Here is a 10,047-nt window from a genome sequence, read left to right on the forward strand (position 1 = left end):
CACCCAGCAACTCCCGATTTAACCCTAGCCTAATCACGGGACAGTTTACAATGACCAATTAACCTTCCAACCAATACATCTTTGAAATGTGGGAGGAAACTGGAGCATATGGAGAGACCCATGGAGTCACGGTGAGAACGTACAAACTCCTTGCAGGCAGTGATGGAATCCACGCTGGATTTCTTAGGGGCCACAAGTCAAAAAAACATGAAACTAGAGTTTCTGAATGGGCCATAATAATTTCAACATTTAACAGAAATGTGGATAGGTGCATGGATAGGAGGAGTGTGGTGGGTTATGGTCCAGGTGCAAGTCAATGGGACTTGGCAGATTAATAGTTCGGGACAGACTAGATGGGCCGAAGGGCCTGGTTCTGTACTGTAGTGGTCATTTCTTCGGTAGTTTGAACGGGGCATGACTGCACAAGCGCGTGGAAGTCGGCCCATGAGACAGTGGGAGAGTTTTAAAAGCGAGCAGATTAATGGAGTGGGCGTCTTAGGAGCAGGCGACAGAGTAGAGGGAGACAGAGTAGGAAGGCTTTGGCTCGAGAGGCTTCGGCGAGCAGATGCTAAGGACCAGTTTGCTCCCAGTGAGGTAAGGCTGGGTAAGTTCCTTTAATTAATCTAATTAACTTAGGAGTATGTAATGGAGGCACAGTTAGGGCAGTCGAGTGCTCCATTTGCAGTATGTGGGAAGTCAGGGCGAGCATAATTGTCCCTAATGACTACACCTGTAAAAGGTGCACCCAGCTGCAGCTCCTGACAAACAACGTTAGGGAACTGGAGCTAGAGCTGGATGAACTTTGGATCATTCGTGAGGCAGAGGCAGAAATAAATAGGAGTTTCAGGGAGATAGTCACCCCTAAAAGTCAGGAGGCAGGTAGCTGGGCGACTGTCAGGAGAGGGAAGGGGAATAGACAGAATGAGCAGAGCACCCCTGTGGCCATTCCCATCAATAAGTATACCATTTTGGATACTGTTGATGGTGATGACCTACCAGGGACAAGTTGTAGTGGTCACGTCTCTGGCACCGAGACTGGACCCTCAGCTCAGAAGGGAAGGAGGGAAAAAAGAGCAGTAGTGATAGAGGATTCAATAGTTAGGGGGATAGATAAGAGGTTCTGTGGAAGAGATCGAGAATCCTGGATGGTCTGTTGCTTCCCTGGTGCCAGGGTCTGCGATATCTCAGACCGAGTTCTCAGTATTCTCAAGGGGGAGGATGAGCAGCCAGATGTTGTGGTCCATGTAGGGACCAATGACGTGGATAGGAAGAAGGAGGAGGATCTGCAAAGAGAATTTAGGGAGTTAGGTGCAAAGTTGAAGGACAGGACATCCAGGGTTGCAGTCTCAGGATTGCTACCCGTGCCACGTGCTAGTGAGGCTAGAAATAGGAAGATAATGAAGCTAAATACATGGCTAAGGAGTTGGTGCAGGAGGGAGGGCTTCATGTTTATGGACAATTGGGCCTTGTTCCAGGGAAGGTGGGACCTGTTCCGACAGGACAGGTGGCACCTGAACCAGAGGGGGACTAACATCCTTGAGGGAAGGTTTGCTAGTGCTGCTCCAGGGAGTCTAAACTAGATTTGCAGGGGGAGGGGAACCAGAGTGTTAGAGCAGATAGTGAGGTGGAGAAGGATAAAGGCCATGCGAGAACTGCAAGTATAGTGCATGGAGTAAAGCCAGATCTAACATATACAGAGGCTTTGAGGAAAGAGAAACAGAATAAAGGGTGTATAGATAGTAAGGTAGAAGGGCTAAAGTGTGTGTACTTCAATGCAAGAAGCATCAGGAACAACGGTGATGAACTGAGAGCTTAGATACATACATGGAATTATGATGTAGTGGCCATTACAGAGACTTGGCTGGCACCAGGGCAGGAATGGATTCTCAATATTCCTGGATTTCAGTGCTCTAAAAGGGATAGAGACGGGGGAAAAGGGGAGGGATACTATTACAGCTACAGAAAGGGAGGGTAATGTAGCAGGATCCTCTTTTGAGTCAGTATGGGTAAACGTCAGCAATTACTCTATTGGGAGTATTCTTTCGGCCCCCTAGTAGCAGCAGAGATATGGAGGAGCAGATTGGGAGGCAGACTTTGGAAAGGTGCAAAAATAACAGGGTTGTTATCATGGGTATCTTTAACTTCCCTAATATTAATTGGCACCTGATTAGTTCTAATAGTTTGGATGGGGCAGAGTTTGTTAAGTGTGTCCAGGACGGATTCCTGTCACTGTATGTGGACAGGCCGACTGGGGGAATGCCATACTAGATCTAGTATTAGGTAATGAACCGGGTTGGGTCACAAATCTCTCAGTGGGTGAGCATCTGGGGGACAGTGACCACAGCTCCCTGGCCTTTAACATTATCATGGAAAAGGATAGAATCAGAGAGGACAGGAAAATTTTTAATCGGGGAAGGGCAAATTATGAGGCTATAAGGCTCGAACTTGTGGGTGTGAATTGGGATGATGTTTTTGCAGGGAAATGTACTATGGACAAGTGGTGGATGTTTAGGGATCTCTTGCAGGATGTTAGGGATAAATTTGTCCTGGTGAGGAAGATAAAGAATGGCAGGGTGAAGGAACCATGGGTGACAAGTGAGGTGGAAAATCTAGTCAGGTGGATGAAGGCAGCATACATAAGGTTTAGGAAGTAAGGATCAGATGGGTCTATTGAGGAATATAGGACAGCAAGAAAGAAGCTTAAGAAGAGGCTGAGGAGAGCAAGAAGGGGGCATGAGAAGGCCTTGGTGAGTAGGGTAAAGGAAAACCCCAAGGCATTCTTCAATTATGTGAAGAACAAAAGGATGACAGGAGTAAAGATAGGACCGATTAGAGATAAAGGTGGGAAGATGTGCCTGGAGGCTGTGGAAGTGAGCGAGGTCCTCAGTGAATACTTCTCTTTGGTATTCACCAATGAGAGGGAACTTGATGATGGTGAGGACAATATGAGTGAGGTTGATGTTCTGGAGCATGTTGATATGAAGGGAGAGGAGGTGTTGGAGTTGTTAAAATACATTAGGACAGATAAGTCCCTGGGGCTTGACGGAATATTCCCCAGGCTGCTCCACGAGGTGAGGAAAGAGATTGCTGAGCCTCTGGCTAGGATCTTTAAGTCCTCGTTGTCTACGGGAATGGTACCGGAGGATTGGAGGGAGGCGAATGTTGTTCCCTTGTTCAAAAAAGGTAGTAGGGATAGTCTGGGTAATTATAGACCAGTGAGCCTCACTTCTGTGGTGGGAAAGCCGTTGGAAAAGATTCTTAGAGATAGGATCTATGGATTTAGAGAATCATGGTCTGTTCAGGGACAGTCAGCATGGCTTTGTGAAGGGCAGATCGTGTCTAACAAGCCTGATAGAGTTCTTTGAGGAGGTGACCAGGCATATAGATGAGGGTAGTGCAGTGGATGTGATCTACATGGATTTTAGTAACGCATTTGATAGTTTTCCACACGGTAGGCTTATTCAGAAAGTCAGAAGGCATGGGATCCAGGGAAGTTTGGCCAGGTGGATTCAGAATTGGCTTGCCTGCAGAAGGCAGAGGGTCGTGGTGGAGGGAGTACCTTTGGATTGGAGGGTTGTGACTAATGGTGTCCCACAAGGGTCAATTCTGGGACCTCTACTTTTCGTGATTTTTATTAATGAACTGGATGTGGGGGTAGAAGGGTGGGTTAGCAAGTTTGCGGATGACACAAAGGTTGGTGGTGTTGTGGATAGTGTAGAGGATTGTCGAAGATTGCATAGAGACATTGATAAGATGAAGAAGTGGGCTGAGAAGTGGCAGATGGAGTTCAACCCGGAGAAGTGTGAGGTGGTACACTTTGGAAGGACAAACTCCAAGGCAGAGTACAAAGTAAATGGCAGGATACTTGGAAGTGTGGAGGAGCAGAGGGATCTGGGTTACATGTCCACAGATCCCTGAAAGTTGCCTCACAGGTGGATAGGTTAGTTTAGAAAGCTTATGGAGTGTTAGCTTTCATAAGTTGGGGGAGAGAGTTTAAGAGTCACAAGGTAATGATACAGCTCTATAAAACTCTGGTTAGGCCACACTTGGAGTACTGTGTCCAGTTCTGTTCACCTCACTATAGGAAGGATGTGGAAGCATTGGAAAGGGTACAGAGGAGATTTACCAGGATGCTGCCTGGTTTAGAGAGTATGCATTATGATCAGAGATTAAGGGAGCTAGGGCTTTACTCTCTGGAGAGGAGGAGGATGAGAGGAGACATAATAGAGGTATACAAGATATTAAGAGGAATAGATAGAGTGGACAGCCAGCACCTCTTCCCCAGGGCACTGCTCAATACGAGAGGACATGGCTTTAAGGTAAGGGGTGGGAAGTTCAAGGGGGATATTAGAGGAAGGTTTTTTACTCAAAGAGTGGTTGGTGCATGGAATGCACTGTCTGAGTCAGTAGTGGAGGCAAATACACTAGTGAAATTTAAGCGACTACTAGACAGGTATATGGAGGAATTTAAGGTGGGGGGTTATATGGGAGGCAGGGTTTGAGGGTCGGCACGACATTGTGGCAGAAGGGCCTGTACTGTGCTGTACTGTTCTATGTTCTATGACTGTAAAGAAAGAGTTTGAGTTAATATTGAATCAACCTCAAACCCCAATTGCTGCATGATTTCCCTGCAGGTTTCTTCCCCATGTAATCCTGCTGGGGAGGTTTGCAAAGGCTATTGGGGAGAGCTTAAACTAGAATTGCTGGGGGGTGGGAACCAAACTGAAGTGACGGAGGAATGGGCGGTTGGCTCACAAATAGAGAAAACTTGGAGACAGTGCGAGGGGGAGGATAGGCAAGTGATAGAGAAGGGATGTGCTCAGACCAGTGGTTTGAGATGTGTCTATTTTAATGCAAGGAGAATTATGAACAAAGTGGATGAGCTTAGAGCGTGGATCAGCACTTGGAACTATGATGTTGTGGCCATTACAGAGACTTGGATGGCTCGGGCAGGAATGGTTACTTCGAGCACCAGGCTTTAGATGTTTCAGAAAGGACAGGGATGGAGGCAAAAGAGGTGGGGGTGTGGCACTGTTGATCAGAGATAGTGTCACGGCTGCAGAAGAGGAGGAAGTCATGGAAGGGTTATCTACGGAGTCTCTGTGGGTGGAAGTTAGAAATAGGAAGGGGTCAATAACTCTACTGGGTGTTTTTTTATAGACCACTCAATAGTAACAGGGATATCGAGGAGCAGATAGGGAGACAGATTCTGGAAAGGTGTAATAATAACAGGGTTGTTGTGGTGGGAGATTTTAATTTCCCAAATATTGATTGGCATCTCCCTAGAGCGAGGAGTTTAGATGGGATGGAGTTTGTTAGGTGAGTTCAGGAAGGTTTCTTGACACAGTATGTGGATAAGCCTACAAAAGGAGAGACTGTACTTGATTTGATATTGGGAAATGAACCTGGTCAGGTGTCAGATCTCTCAGCATTTTGGAGATAGTGATCACAATTTTCTCCTTTACCATAGCATTGGAGAGGGATAGGAAAGACAAGTTAGGGAAACATTTAATTGGAGTAAAGGGAAATATGAGGCTATCAGGCAGGAACTTGGAAGCATAAGTTGGAAACAGATGTTATTAGGGAAAAGTACAGAAGAAATGTGGCAAATGTTCAGGGGATATTTGTGTGGAGTTCTGCATAGGTATGTTCCAATGAGACAGGGAAGTTATGGTAGGGTACAGGAACTGTGGTGTACAAAGGCTTGGTAAATGTAGTCAAGAAAAGAAAAGCTTACCAAAGGTTCAGAGAGCGAAGTAATGTTAGAGATCTAGAAGATTATAAGGCTAACAGGAAGGAGGTTAAGAAGGAAATTAGGAGAGCCAGAAAGGGCCATGAGAAGGCCTTCGTGGGAAGGATTAAGGAAAACCCCAAGGCATTCTACACGTATGTGAAGAGCAAGAGGATAAGACGTGAAAGAATAGGACCAATCAAATGTGACAGTGGGAAAGTATGTATGGAACTGGAGGAGATGGCAGAGGTACTTAGTGGATACTTTGCTTCAGTATTCACTACAGTAAAGGATCTTGGTGATTGTAGGGATGATTTACAGCGGACTGAAAAGCTTGAGCATATAAGGAAGAGGATGTGCTGGAGCTTTTGGAAAGCATCAAGTTGGATAAGTCACTGGAACCAGACAGGATGTACCCCAGGCTACTGTGGGAAGTGAGGGAGAAGATTAGTGAGCCTCTGGCAATGATTTTTGCATCATCAATGGGGACAGGAGAAGTTCCGGAGGATTGGAGGGTTGCGGATGTTGTTCCATTATTCAAGATAGGGAGTAGAAATAACCCAGGAAATTATAGACCAGTGAGTCTTACTTCAGTTGTTGGTAAATTGATGGAGAAGATCCTGAGAGGCAGGATTTATGAACATTTGGAGAGGCATAATATGATTAGGAATAGTCAGCACGGCTTTGTCAAAGGCAGGTCATGCCTTACGGGCCTGATTGAATTTTTTGAGGATGTGACTAAACACGTTAATGAAGGTAGAGCCGTAGATGTAGTGTATATGGATTTCAGCAGGGCATTTGACAAGGTACCCCATGCGAGGCTTATTGAGAAAGTAAGGAGGCATGGGATCCAAGGGGACATTGCTTGCTGGATCCAGAAATGGCTTGCCCACAGAAGGCAAAGAGTGGTTGTAGACAGGTCATATTCTGCATGGAGGTCGGTGACCAGTGGTGTGTCTCAGAGATTTGTTCTGGGACCCCTACTCTTCCGTGATTTTTATAAATGACCTGGATGAGGAAGTGGAGGGATGGGTTTGTAAGTTTGCTGAAAACACAAAGGTTCGGGGTGTTGTGGATGGTGTGGATGGCAGTCAGAGGTGACAGCGGGACATTGATAGGATGCAAAACTGGGCTGAGAAGTGGCAGGTGGAGTTCAACCCGGATAAGTGTGAGGTGGGTCATTTTGAAAGGTCAAATATGATGGCAGAATATAGCATTAATGGTAAGACTCTTGGCAGTGTGGAGGATCAGAGGGATCTTGGGGTCCAAGTCCATAGGACACTCAAAGCTGCTGCACAGGTTGACTCTGTGGTTAAGAAGGCATACGGTGTATTGGCCTTCATCGATCGTGGGATTGAGTTTAGGAGCTGAGAGATAACGTTGCAGCTATATAGGATCTTGGTGAGACCCCTCTTGCGCTCAGTTTTGGTGACTCACTACAAGAAGGACATGGAAACCACAGAAAGGGTGCAGTGGAGATTTACAAGGATGTTGCCTGGATTGGGGAGCACGCCTTATGAGAATAGGTTGAGTGAACTCGGCCTTTTCTCCTTGGAGCGACAGAAGATGAGAGGTGACCTGATAGAGGTGTACAAGATGATGAGAGGCATTGATCGTGTGGATAGGCAGAGGCTTTTTCCCACGGCTTAAATGGCTAGCACGAGAGAGCACAGTTTTAAGGTGCTTGGAAGTAGGTACAGAGGAGATGTCAGGGGTAAGGTTTTTTACGCAGAGAGTGGTTAGTGCATGGAATGGGCTGCCGGCGGCAGTGATGGAGGTGGAAGCGATAGGGTCTTTTAAGAGACTCCTGGATAGGTAGATGGAGCTTAGAAAAATAGAGGGCTATGGCTAACCCTAGATAATTTCTAAGGTAAGGACATGTTCGGCACAGCTTCGTGGGCCGAAGGGCCTGTATTGTGCCGTAGGTTTTTTATGTTTCTATTTCTATCCTGTTTCAGTTAGACATTGTAAGGTCAATCTGACTTATTATTTCTAGATGCCTGCTTGCAGTGCTCTATAGCATGACACAGTCTATTCTATGCAGAATGCTGTATTGAACTTAAAGAATATGAATTTCTTTAGTAGTAAATGTAAAAGGTATATTTATATTCTTATACTCTTCACTTTGTACAAGATTTTTGTACGTTGGTTTGAGAGAGAGCTAATAGGAGTTATCCACTCTGCCAATGTTACCCTCTTTGTAATCCCACTAAGGACATGATTGGGATACTTCCAAGATAGATTTCGGACTTAATCAAACCTTATTTCAAATTTGTATCCTTGAGTCTGCATTCACAAACTGAGTTGAGAGAAAGATATAAGACCATAAGACTTAGCAGCATAAATAGGCCATTCAGTCCATTGAGTCTGCTCCCTCATTCCATCAGGACTGATTTACTATCCTTCTCAACCCCATTCTCCTGCTTTCTCCCCATAACCTTTGACATCCTTTCTAATCAAGAACCCATCAACCTCTACTTTAAATATACCCAATAACCTGGCCTCCACAACCGTCTGTGGCAATGAGTTCCACAGATTCACCACCCTCTGGATAAAGAATGTTGCATGATGTAATCTTCTAATGGTACGTACTCCTCATCGAAGATTCAGTCATGCACTCACCATCAGGTAGGCATGCACCTTCTGTGGCAAAACTGAAACCCACTTGATTATTCTTCCATTTCTCCCTTTCTTCATCCAAAATATGCTATTCCTCAGAAAATGTTTAGTTCAGGTGGTTGATAGTTGAGTTGAGTTGTTCCCTGATCTTGGCAATCCATTTGCAAACATTTTGTCACCATACAAGGAGACATGCTGTTCACTTGTGGTGTACCCTCTGAATGCTGGGCCTTCACACACTTGTCAATTAGCTGATTGGTCATCATTACTGGAACTCAATTGTGTTATTCCTTTTGGGAGTGAAGTAGTAGAGATGGAATGACAACAATAGGAATATTCTTATCCTCTTGGTTACTTACTACACTAGAATAACCAATGATTCTTCTTCAGTAAACATTGCTCACACTGAGTTATGCAAAAACGTTGGTAGATTTCTTGCAGAAGACCCCTAGCCATATTTCAGTATTTAAGGAAAGTTCCTGTCTTCTATCACTGCAGAATTGTGGATCAGTGTGAAATGAGCACAGATTTTTTCCTGTGACTCCAGCCTTTAACAATTAAAGACCTGGTGATATAAGATACAAAGTCCATGTATATCTTTGATTCTCCCTTTTCATAATCTGTCTCTTTCATTGTGTGGATGGAGAGTGCTGGCACACGACAACGTCATTTGTATCTTCAGATGATTTATCCTTTCTATAGGAACTAAATACAGTTTCTCTTTTTAAAACTCACACAAGATGCTGGAGGAATTCAGCAGGTCAGGCAGTATCTATGGAGAAGAATAAACAGTCAATGTTTTGGGCCATTGGGACTGCTTATTTTAAATAAAACTGTTAGATCTGTTCAGTCTGATTCAAAATCAGCCCTAACATTTTCTGAGCTGCCTTGCAACATGCTGCAAATACAAATGCGGTAATGGTCTCAACGTTATTGGTGGTTCAGAGAGTAATATTAATTTTCACATTCAGTTGGGGTGGTGTTGGGAGCGGGGAATAAGTAGGAATGAATAAAGAGGTTCATGATAAAATGGATAACAGCTTCCTTGGGATGAATGGAAATTGATCACATAAAGAGTCAGATATTGATGAGAAAAGCACCATTTTATTCTGTCCTATCCATTTAAAAGGCCTATTTGAGATGAAGACATTCACTGTAAGGTATCTTTTCATTTACAGGGCCAAGTACCCTGTCATATGTTCTGCATCTTCTATTCATGGGGTTTCACTGCTGTGGACGAGGCTAATCACTTTGCACTTTAAATAAAAGCAGATTTTCTGTGCAAAATTGATATTTGTCCTTATCTTAGCTTTGAAGCTTAAAAGGGGGAAACCAGGAAATATTTTGATAACGTTTTAGTCTGTTGCCAATGTTTATTCTTTCTGATAATAATTGGATCAAAATAAGCTGCAGAAAGTTGTAAACTCAGCTCCATCATGGGCACTAGCCTCTGTTGTATGCTGGACATCTTCGAGGATCAATTCCTCAAAAAGGAGACACTCATTATTGAGGACCCCCATCACCCAGGTCATGCCTTCTTCTCATTGCTACCATCAGGAGTCTGAAGGAACACACTCAGTGATTCAGGAACAGCTTCTTCCCCTCTGCCATCCGATTTCTGAATGGGCATTGAACCCATGAACACTACCTCGCTAATTTTTTTTTGCATTACTTTATCTATTTGATATGTAATGCTC

Source organism: Mobula birostris, chromosome 1 (genome assembly GCF_030028105.1).
Source record: "Mobula birostris isolate sMobBir1 chromosome 1, sMobBir1.hap1, whole genome shotgun sequence".
NCBI lineage: Eukaryota > Metazoa > Chordata > Chondrichthyes > Myliobatiformes > Myliobatidae > Mobula > Mobula birostris.